Raw genomic sequence first — 10,246 nt, 5'->3', positions numbered from 1 at the left:
CAGCAAGAAATGGCTTCCCTATAAGACATAGCAGAAAATCACATTTCTGATTAGCGTTATATCAGAATAAATCTAGACATACACCCTTGAAGTCCTTAGTATTATCCCAAGTTTACATTAGCCCAAGTAAGTTGCCAGTATGACAACTCCAGATGAGTTTACAAACACAACCTATAAATGAAAAATATGATTTCTAAGAGAGTCATGAGCCAAGAAGGTGACAAATACCAAGATTTCAGATTATCTGAAGCAAAAAGATACATATTTCAATTGGTAAGATTTTTAGATTAAATATCAGGAAAAAACCCACACAGCTTCATTACGAGAGTAGTCGAACACTGTAACATGCTGCTCAGTGAGGCTGTGAAATCTCCATCTCCATTCTTGGAAATACTTGTTTCTTCACTGAATGAAGCCCTGAAGCAATGTAACTTGGCCACATTCTGAGTAGGGCATTGGATCAGATGACCTCCAAAACTCTCAAGACGTGTATTATTCCTAAATTCATACACCTCTATCCAAGAATACAAAAATCTGAGTCAGTGTTTGCTATGTGTGCAAGTTCAGTGCAAGGATTCTAGAAAATAGGTATGGAAAGTACACTTTCCATATTGAAATTGCCTTTACACTGCCTCTCCTAGGGAGCAGCAGAATCTTGTCATAAAGCATGATTCAGGTGCACTGAAGTAACATGTTTCATGACTTCCAGATTAGAAAGATTAAAAAAAAACACAGGATCTGGTTTATTTTGATATGTCCACAGCTTTCTCTTAGCCTTACAAGAATTTTAGCTTCAGTGCTTAAGGTTTTCAAAGCTGTAAATATAGAGCAAAAGCCCACACACATTAATGCCCTCGATACAATTTCTGTGGATGCTGGGGCACAGAATCAGCCCTGGAGATACATTTTCACAGTCATTTTATCAAGTATTGTTTCCAATTATAATGAATTTACATATTCTATGTAAAACAAAAACATGCTACATTTATCCATGTTTATCTATAGTAATAAAAGTATTTTAAAAATTAACGGAGAAGCCACAGAACATGAAGATGGTAAGTCCCTATAATGTAGCTTACCCAATACTACTACCATTTCTTTAATTTGATCTAAATAACAATGATGCTAAGTGAACCACAAGTTACAGAGTTCACCCATATATTTCCAGTCTTTCAAAATTAATTGGATGACAAATGATTGCATTATTGAGCTCTAATGGCTTAAAAAAGCATGTAATAGATCAGCTGCAAAACCAAAGACATCTTACCATGGTACTGCTTGAATTGATTCAATAGCTACTTCTGAAAAGTAAACACACAACAGCTGTTTCACATTTTTGTTCACCTGATGCAAATTTTGATCCTCAACCCTAAGATTCTTTTAAGTTGAAGCTGTGTGGTGATCTTTTACAAAGTTCCACTTCAAGTGTGCAACTACTGAATTGCTCAACCCCATGCTTACTTAGATTTCCCTCAGTAAGTAACAAGTATTTTAAAGTAAGTATTGTTTTAAAAGTTAGTATTTGTTAAATAATCTATCTTTTGGCCCTCAAATACATAATTTTTCATTTGTCTATCTGTTTGTTCTCAAAATAGAAACAGTAACTTTATAAAGCTTTCATTTTCTATTCATGGTATTATTAAATGCCTGAGGCAGTGAAAATTTTCAGCAACTTTAACACAAACCCACACAAAGATACAAACTGAAACTTTAGCATCATTTGATCTACTGCATGAATATTCACAGCAATGGAATTTAAAATATCATCCAACAGAATATCTGAATAAGAAATTAATCTATTGCCATGAAGGTGGTGTATATTTAAGTTCTGGAGTAAGTTCATGCTCACCTTCTTGGTCTGTCCTTTTTTAAACAATTCTATTTAGTAGAAAATAAATTACCCCCCCCCAAAAAAAAAAAACCCCACAACTGTGGGTTTTGTTTCTTTTTACTGTAGACTTCCTGAATTTGTCGAAACAGATATGCAACTGTTCAGTTGCAATTGCTTCAGTTACTGAAGCAATTAATTCATATTGACTTCATGTCTAATTCAAACAAAGAAAAAAACCCAAACCAACAAACAAAACAAAGAGATCCAACCAGGATCTCTCCAGTGTTTTCTATAAGCTCTTGAGGTGGAGTTCTTCACTGGGATCTCCATCTCTATTAGAAGTGATCTATCCAGCAAAGCACTGACATATGTATCCATGCCCAACCCGATTACATAAACAACTGCAGTCTGTTCTTATGCACTACAGAGATCGCTGAAACTTAAATGTGTACTTACATGAATTTCTTTGTGGATTCCTTAGTAAGCAAACCACATCAATGCTACTATTATGCTCTTTAGCATTTATGAGGTACTAGAATTTGTAATTACCATTTCTGATGGCCTTGATTTTCTACTGTTGGCAAACCTTCATGGAACAGACCGATTATGCAGTACTAGTGGATCATCACAACAGAGCAATATAGTACAAATGAATAAATTTTGTCTAACATATACTCTTTTTCATTAGAGAAACAAACAAAAAGAAGCTTCTATGTTGTAATTTCCACATATCTTACTTTAGAGCCATTTGAAGATCTTCTTTGCTACATCTTACTAAAACTATGTCTGAACCTACAAGTTATGTCACACCTTGTGTAAGACAGGTACCTTGGCCCATCCCTTGGATAAGAGCAGTTCCAAACTTACCTGGGAGAGAGCAGACAACATACAGCCCTTCCTGATTCACTGAGCCATCACTGGCATTCAAGGAGAGCAAGTGGGAACAAGATACCTCTAGAAACAGTAAAGCCGTAGGCCACACAGTCCCTTTTGCAGTCTAGAAGAGCCCAAACCAGTATCTAGGAAGGGTTGTTTGCCATTTTATAACTGCAAAATTTTGAAGTTCTTCAACATGAGGAGCAACAGCAGTATCTGGATTTGTACAGCAAAGAGACATCCAGAAATTACTGCATATTCAAAATCAAAAAGATTTATTGCACTTTCACAGGTACTTAACCTAAAAAAGCTTCCAGTAGCTACAAAACCCTACCTTCTTCCTCAACTGCAGCTGCAGCATCACTTACATAACTACATAAAATCAAAATTCAAAATCTGAATGTAAAAGGTGGAACAAACGTGAAAAAAAAGGTTCAAATTTGACACATCACAAAAATTATGCCAAGGGCAGTAAGTACCATACTTAACCTACTTTGTCCTTCAGAAGGTGCAGTTTTTATTATAATTCTAATTTGGTCCATTGGGTGGATTGTTCCTCTTTTATCCACTAGGCTCGATCAAATCAGTGCAATAGAAGAACTGCTGATGCATGAAATGATAGGTCAGTGTAACCTTGTCATGGAGTAATATCCCTGCAAATCACAATAAACAAATAAAACAATTCATTCTATATGATCTAGGTATTAGGCATAAATTAACCAAAACCTAAAGCAGAAGCATTTTTATTTAAAATAAAATGTATTGCTGCATACTCTTGTATGAAAAACTCATTTAAATAACTTATTAATGCCCAATAAGGGGGAAAACATTTACAAATAAATGGTAGCTGTAGTGGCAATTACCAAATCTCCTTCACCCATCACTGTACTTTCCCAGACCAGTAACTGATCTCTTCTTATGGTCTTTGTAAAATTAAAGCTTTTAAAAACTTTCAGCATTAAGCTGTGTCTTTCTTTTCTTACCTTGTCCATCACAGGTGTCTCTGGAGTAAGTTTCTCTAACCAGCAGGCATGGTACATTTAGCACAATTTTTACATATAAAAGTTCTCCTTTTTGCAATTTATATTTTTAAATTTTTAATTAGTTTAGCACAACAAAGTTAGCATTACATTATTAACATTTCCATGTACTTAAAAAGACATTGTCTGTGAGATGATTCATCATCATGTAAGAAGATACTTTGTAAGACAAGTATAATGGTAGTAAAGAAGTGAAATACCACCCCAGGAGTCACATGATAAGACATCATCCTACAAAGCATATTGGAAACATTAATGTGTGATTTTATTCTTAACAGCATTAGATGTTCTATAAGGATTTCTGCTGTGCATTGCTATTAACACAAAATCTTTGTTTAAAACCTTCAGAAATAAGCTATACATACATTTGTGTGAGCATATACACACTTTTCTACAGACTACAAGCAGTAAATACAACTTACAGGAGATTACAAGGCTGGCATTGTGTAATTGTGAGAGTATACGCTCATACTGGTTTTACGTAGTGACAGTAAAACACAATTTAAACAAAATTTAAATGGTATTTCTAACCAGAATTTCTAATCTTGAATGGCTTCCTGTATGTGACAACTGTGTAGAAGAGAAATTATGTGTACTACTATCTAATGTGTGCTGAGCTTCGCAGGTGGGTGTTTTTTTTTTTCTTTTCTTCCCAAAATATCCTTAGGTAGTTCTTAGGTAGCTATGGGGATACTTTTCTTAATTAAAAAGTTTTAATTATATAAACAAACACAGAGAAACTAGCATAAACTTCAGGAATCAGTGAATGCAAAAAACCGCATATTATTATTTTAGGTAAGACAGTAAGTAGTTAAACATGCATCTTATACACAGCTGTGTACTTTAACATGGAAAAAAGCGTGCAATAATTTAAAAGCCTGAAATACAATGTTTATAGTTAAACATTCAACATGGGAAAGAGGTTTTGGAAACAGGTGTTGAGAAGATTTCTTTTTTTCATGTGGGACACAAGAGGGAACACACACGTGTTCCATGATAGATATCTCAAGTTGGGTACTTCTGTCAGAGTAACTTTTCACAAAGTGGATATGTCAGCTATACAGTATACACTGTTAAACCAAAAGACAATGCTAAAATGCCATTATTAGTTCTAAGCAGGTCTGCCTGGCCACACAATGGACAAGATGCAAATATTAATGGTATTTCTTTAAAATCTGAAGCAAAATATTCTATATTAAGATACACTACTTATGCTTTCATAATGAGCTTAATAACACACTTTTCAACATTTTAACAAAAGACTTAAAGTTAGAAACTCTAACCCTCCCACCCCCATAATCTGTAGTCGCAGATAGCTCATAAGAAAATACATCTGGACTGATCACTTCAGGTGTTCAAAAAACCTGAAAAATAAAACTTAATGTAAAAAAACAATCTTTAAACCAGTTTGGTGACCATCTCCACTATAAAATCCAGTAGAGATATCTGAAGTCTCCTATAAACAAAATCAGCTGAGTTTCCATTAATCTTAGACAAAAAGGGCCTATGACACAGTAGCCATGTGCCAAAAAATTATTAAGAACATTCAACAAAGAAGATCTGCAACTTCTCTGGGTCAAAAATAAAGCAATTTTGTGGCCAGTCTTATGGATACATACATTTTCCTATAGCATACACATCAGAAGCTCAAGAACAAAAAGCAGAATTCCTCAACACAAAGCCGAAGAACAAAAAGCAGAATTCCTCAGCAAACAGTAGCTGTGCATCCTTCAAAACAACAGACCAATGTCTCCCCACTCTCCTTGCCAGCACTGGCATTTCTAAACATTTTCCCCTCACAGCTATCTCACTTTGAAGCAGCTAAAGCAAGCTGTATTTGTTGCTGAGTTTTGGCCTCCCCTCACAGAAGGCACACAGCTGTCAGGGAAGCACAATGTTTTATGTTTGAATTCCACTGCAAGGCCAGACCCTGCTCCCTTGAAAGTCAGAGAAAGTTTTCCCTTTGACTTAATTGGGAGCAGAAAGACGTCTTGAGTAGCAAGTTTCTTCAGCAACGTCTATATTTCCATGGAGTAAAGTGACAGGGAGAAAACAGGGCTACCACCTGAAGAAGTGGCCAAAATTCAGACATCTCATCAATAATCTAGATGCAATCCTACTTACCTTCCTGACAACAGACAGAAAAGGCCACTAAAAACCACAGCAGATTTGATTAATTACATCTGATTAGCAGATTTCACTACAGGTACCTGTAACTATGACTATATTTAGTAGTTTCTCCACATACTACACAGCCTCTCTCAGAGCCTCAAAAGCAGGCAGCAGCACCAGTACCACATGGCTGCCACTCTTATCCTTGCCTCATTTTCACCTGCTGTAACTTTTTGCACCTTGGGAACTGAAGAGACCCAGTGCTCCCTCCTGCTCCTGCAGGTAGGTTACATTCCAGGTGACTCATACCAGATTCTGGTTCAAGAGTAGGAATGAACAGATCATAGAATCATAGAATTATAGAATAGTTAGGGTTGGAAAGGACCTTAAGATCATCTAGTTCCAGCCCCCTGCCATGGGCAGGGACACCTCACAATAAATCATGTCACCCAAGGCTCTGTCCAGCCTGGCCTTGAACACTGCCAGGGATGGAGCATTCACAACTTCCCTGGACAACCCATTCCAGTGCCTCACCACTCTAACAGGAAAGAATTTCTTCCTTATATCCAATCTAAACTTCCCCTGTTTAAGTTTGAACCCATTACCCCTTGTCCTATCACTACAGTCCCTAATGAAGAGTCCCTCCCCAGCATCCCTATAGGCCCCCTTCAGACACTGGAAGGCTGCTATGAGGTCTCCACGCAGCCTTCTCTTCTCCAGGCTGAACAGCCCCAACTTTCTCAGCCTATCCTCGTATGGGAGGTGCTCCAGTCCCCTGATCATCCTCGTGGCCCTCCTCTGGACTTGTTCCAACAGTTCCATGTCCTTTTTATGTTGAGGACACCAGAACTGTACACAATACTCCAAGTGAGGTCTCGCAAGAGCAGAGTAGAGGGGCAGGATCACCTCCTTCGCCTGCTGGTCACACTCCTTTTGATGCAGCCCAGGATACGGTTGGCTTTCTGGGCTGCGAGCACACACTGAAGCTGGCTCATGTTCATTTTCTCATCAACCAACATCCCCAAGTCCTTCTCTGCAGGGCTGCTCTGAATCTCTTCTCTGCCCAACCTGTAGCTGTGCCTGGGATTGCTCCGACCCAGGTGTAGGACCTTGCACTTGGCATGGTTAAACTTCATAAGGTTGGCATCAGCCCACCTCACAAGGGTGTCAAGGTCCCTCTGGATGGCATTCCTTCCTTCCAGCGTTATCAGCCGAACCACACAGCTTGGTGTCATCAGCAAACTTGCTGAGGATGCACTCAATCCCACTGTCCATGTCACTGACAAAGATGTTGAACAAGACCAGTTCCAACACTGATCCCTGAGGGGCACCACTCTTTACTGATCTCCAGCTGGAGGGAAGGATTAAGCAAGAGGGAAGAAAAAAAGAGAGGAGTAACTACTTAACTTGGCCTAAGTAGCACAGACTCAGAATATTGAACCACATCTCTTGTGACAAATATACATCACCTGATGCATACAGGAAACTTGATAGATCTTGTATGTTGTCTTGGGAATATATATGTAAGCCCATAAAAACACGTTAAGAAATTTATCCTAAGAGAAATACAGTATCAAAAGGGGTATCACCTTTCAGATGTTAACATCTTAACCATTTTCATGTTTTGTAGGATGCAATAAAGGGACAAGATAAAAGTCAGGACCACCGGCTCGTCAAGTCCCATTTTATTCTTTCAATTAAATCAGCTTTCATGTTATATAGGCATATAAAAAGATTTGGAAAGAAGTAAACCCATATATTTTAACTCACTCCTTTAACTCCAACGTTTTATACTGATGGAAGAAAAGCTGTTCTGGACTTCACATACCACGCTTCAGCCCATGGTGACATTTTACAGCCAAGGAGCAAGCTGTGAGGAACAGCTCTGAATGGAAATGCTGGTGCATATCTGAAACCTTCAGAAAAAACAAACTAGGACAACACCAGAGTTTTACATGACCACAGTGAAAGATGAACAAGTCATGGTACAGAAATAAAAGCTAGGAGTCTTGATATCAAGTGACTTTTTTTTTGGGGAAAAAAAAGAAACCCCAAACCAATGTTGAGGAACTTGGACCTATGGTTCTGTGACCTGACTTGCAATTTATTGTAAAAAAGTATGCAATATGCCTGAAATTCCTGTCAGGTTTCGCAAGTCCCCACAGCTCCCACCTGCCCAGGGCAGCACAGCCGAACCCGCCTGAGGGAACATCTCTCCCGCGACGGGAGAACGATACCTCCAGTACCCACCTCTGCCTGAGAGCGTAAGGGCAACCTTGTCAAGAGGCCATGCCCGGGGGGAAGGCAGGCTGGCGGCGTGCCCAGGCATGGGGCTCGGCGGGAGGGGCCCCGGGGGCTTCACTCAGGGCCAGCACCTGCCGCCATCCTAACGGGCTGGGCGCGGGGAGAGGTGTCAGGGATGCCTCGGGGGTGCTCCGGCCCGGGCCAGGCCGGGCTGGGCTGGGGTCCGAGGCGCTGCTGTAGCCCGCGACTGCGCCAGACGGGTGTGCGTCCGAGGAAGGCAGTGCGAACAGGCTGGGGAGCGAGACGAGACACAGCTCCACGCCACTCCGCAGCGTTAGGGGGCATGCAGGGAAAAACGAGATGGTTATAAAGTCATCATGTCTTTCTCTGCAGAGGGGATATAATCCATCCTTACAAACAGCTATCAGAACATGTTGTGGACCCACAAAGTGTAAATCCAGACATAAACGGATGAGACAAATCTGTGATGGCTCAGCCTATCTGTGACTATTAAACACAACAAACAAAATGTGATTCCAGCTCAGGAAGTTTCTGAGGCACTGTTCCCCAGAAGCTGAGAGGCCATGCCAAGGGGAATATCTGTTTTATATATGCCTTGTTTTTAATCCACTTTCCTTAAGCATCTGTTACTGGAAAACAGGCTCCTAGGTTAAATAGACCTTTGGTCTGGCTTATGATAGTTATGCATCTCCATTATGTTCACCATTTCCCCTGAGAAAACCATTTCAAGCCCCTCTGTTCCTGCTTGCCAAAGGAAGGCACGTGTAGCAGGGGCTCTTCCTGCATTCTGCGACTCTCTAATGATTATCTGGTTGGCTCCCAGGGCATGTGCAGTTCTGCAGCTTCCTTAAGGGCTTACACACACACACACACACACATGTCCCCAAAGGCACTGAAGTGATTTTAAGCAGATGTAGCTGGGACACTGTTAGGTCTTTCCATAGAGCATTACAGTAGAGTGAGTAAAACACCCTGGGCCCAGAGGCATGAACTGAAGCCCTCCTAAGAAGTTAGAAAAAATCTGCATCTTGGTGGAGAGGTGTTAATAAAAACCTAACCACTGAGGCCAAAGAGCTGAAGGTGGCAAAATGTGATTCAAACTGCACTGTTCTGTTGCTACTGGCCACAGAAACTGGCCTGCATCACTGTGTTGACTAACGTGCCACGTATCCCTGGGCAGATCTTCAGAGCTGACCCCATCTTTTTGTGAACCTTTTCAGCTGAAGTATTGGTTACTGGAGTCGAGTTCAAAGTGATTTCCTAATAACTTATTTTAAATGAAAATAAGATTGATAAAAGTCAAAATGTAAGAACTTTACAAACACATTAGAATTCTATGATGATTCTATGAATTTATTTGTAGGATTCAAACTGTAAAAATCCTTGCTATTAATCATCATTAATATAGGTCTAAACGCATCTCATACTAACAGGCGTTAGTGATATATTCAATTTACCTGGTTAGGATTAATAGAGGATTGGTTTTCTGATCAGCAATTAAAAAAAGTGTTGCACCTGTCTAAAATACAAGTACTCCTTTGTGTCAGCTGAGCTGCTGAAGACAAATATTTTCTTTTTAAAAATTCTGATTTTGATACTGGATTGTAACCTGTGCGTAAGAAACTTTTATACTTGGAAAATGAGAACAGAAAGTCAGGTCAGCCACTTAGTTTGTCTCTGACTGATGTAAGACTTCACGGCTTAACCACTGAAAATGCTATCTCCTGCAGGCAAAAAAATCAGATGAGACTATTTTATGCTTTTGATTTACCTTTTTGAATAAATGATGATAGATAAAAGTGATATCACTATAAAAAAGTGCTGTGGAATCAGCAGCAAGTCAAGAGGTTTGGTTGCTTTGATTAAGGTTTTTCGTGTAACATTGAGATGGTCCTTTCTGCAGCAAAGTTTCATGAGACAGGTTGTTCTTACTGCTTTTGAGCTCAAGACCAATACATTCAGGATGTATTAAGGATGGTATATTACATAGTTATTAGTTTTAAAGGGGTAAAGCATGCGTATAATTGGAGGTAATAGTTTTAAAGGGGTAAAGCATGCCTATAATTGGAGGTAATCTTGGTTGGATCATTTATTTTCCTCCATTTTATAAAATGTACTTTGT

At 39.4% G+C, this 10,246-nt stretch overlaps 1 long non-coding RNA gene across 2 annotated transcripts; it reads right to left on the bottom strand.

Moving 5' to 3' along the window:
* LOC130607004 (uncharacterized) lies at positions 1-4,960 on the bottom strand. 2 transcript variants are annotated; one of them, XR_008974130.1, is made up of 3 exons: positions 4,659-4,960; positions 3,201-3,360; positions 1-171 (listed from the first exon to the last, which is right to left on the bottom strand). It is a non-coding gene; the product is annotated as an uncharacterized LOC130607004 (long non-coding RNA). The 2 variants fall into 2 exon arrangements; XR_008974129.1 differs by lacking the exon at positions 1-171 and having other exon boundaries at positions 2,966-3,360.
* Between the last annotated feature and the right edge of the window lie 5,286 nt (positions 4,961-10,246).

This window comes from Pezoporus wallicus, unplaced genomic scaffold (genome assembly GCF_028554395.1).
Source record: "Pezoporus wallicus isolate ANWC-B61680 ecotype Strahan unplaced genomic scaffold, APGP_CSIRO_Pwel_v1 contig_1181, whole genome shotgun sequence".
Lineage (NCBI taxonomy): Eukaryota > Metazoa > Chordata > Aves > Psittaciformes > Psittacidae > Pezoporus > Pezoporus wallicus.
Note: the sequence above shows the minus strand (reverse complement) of the source record. Positions and strands in the feature narration are given on the sequence as shown.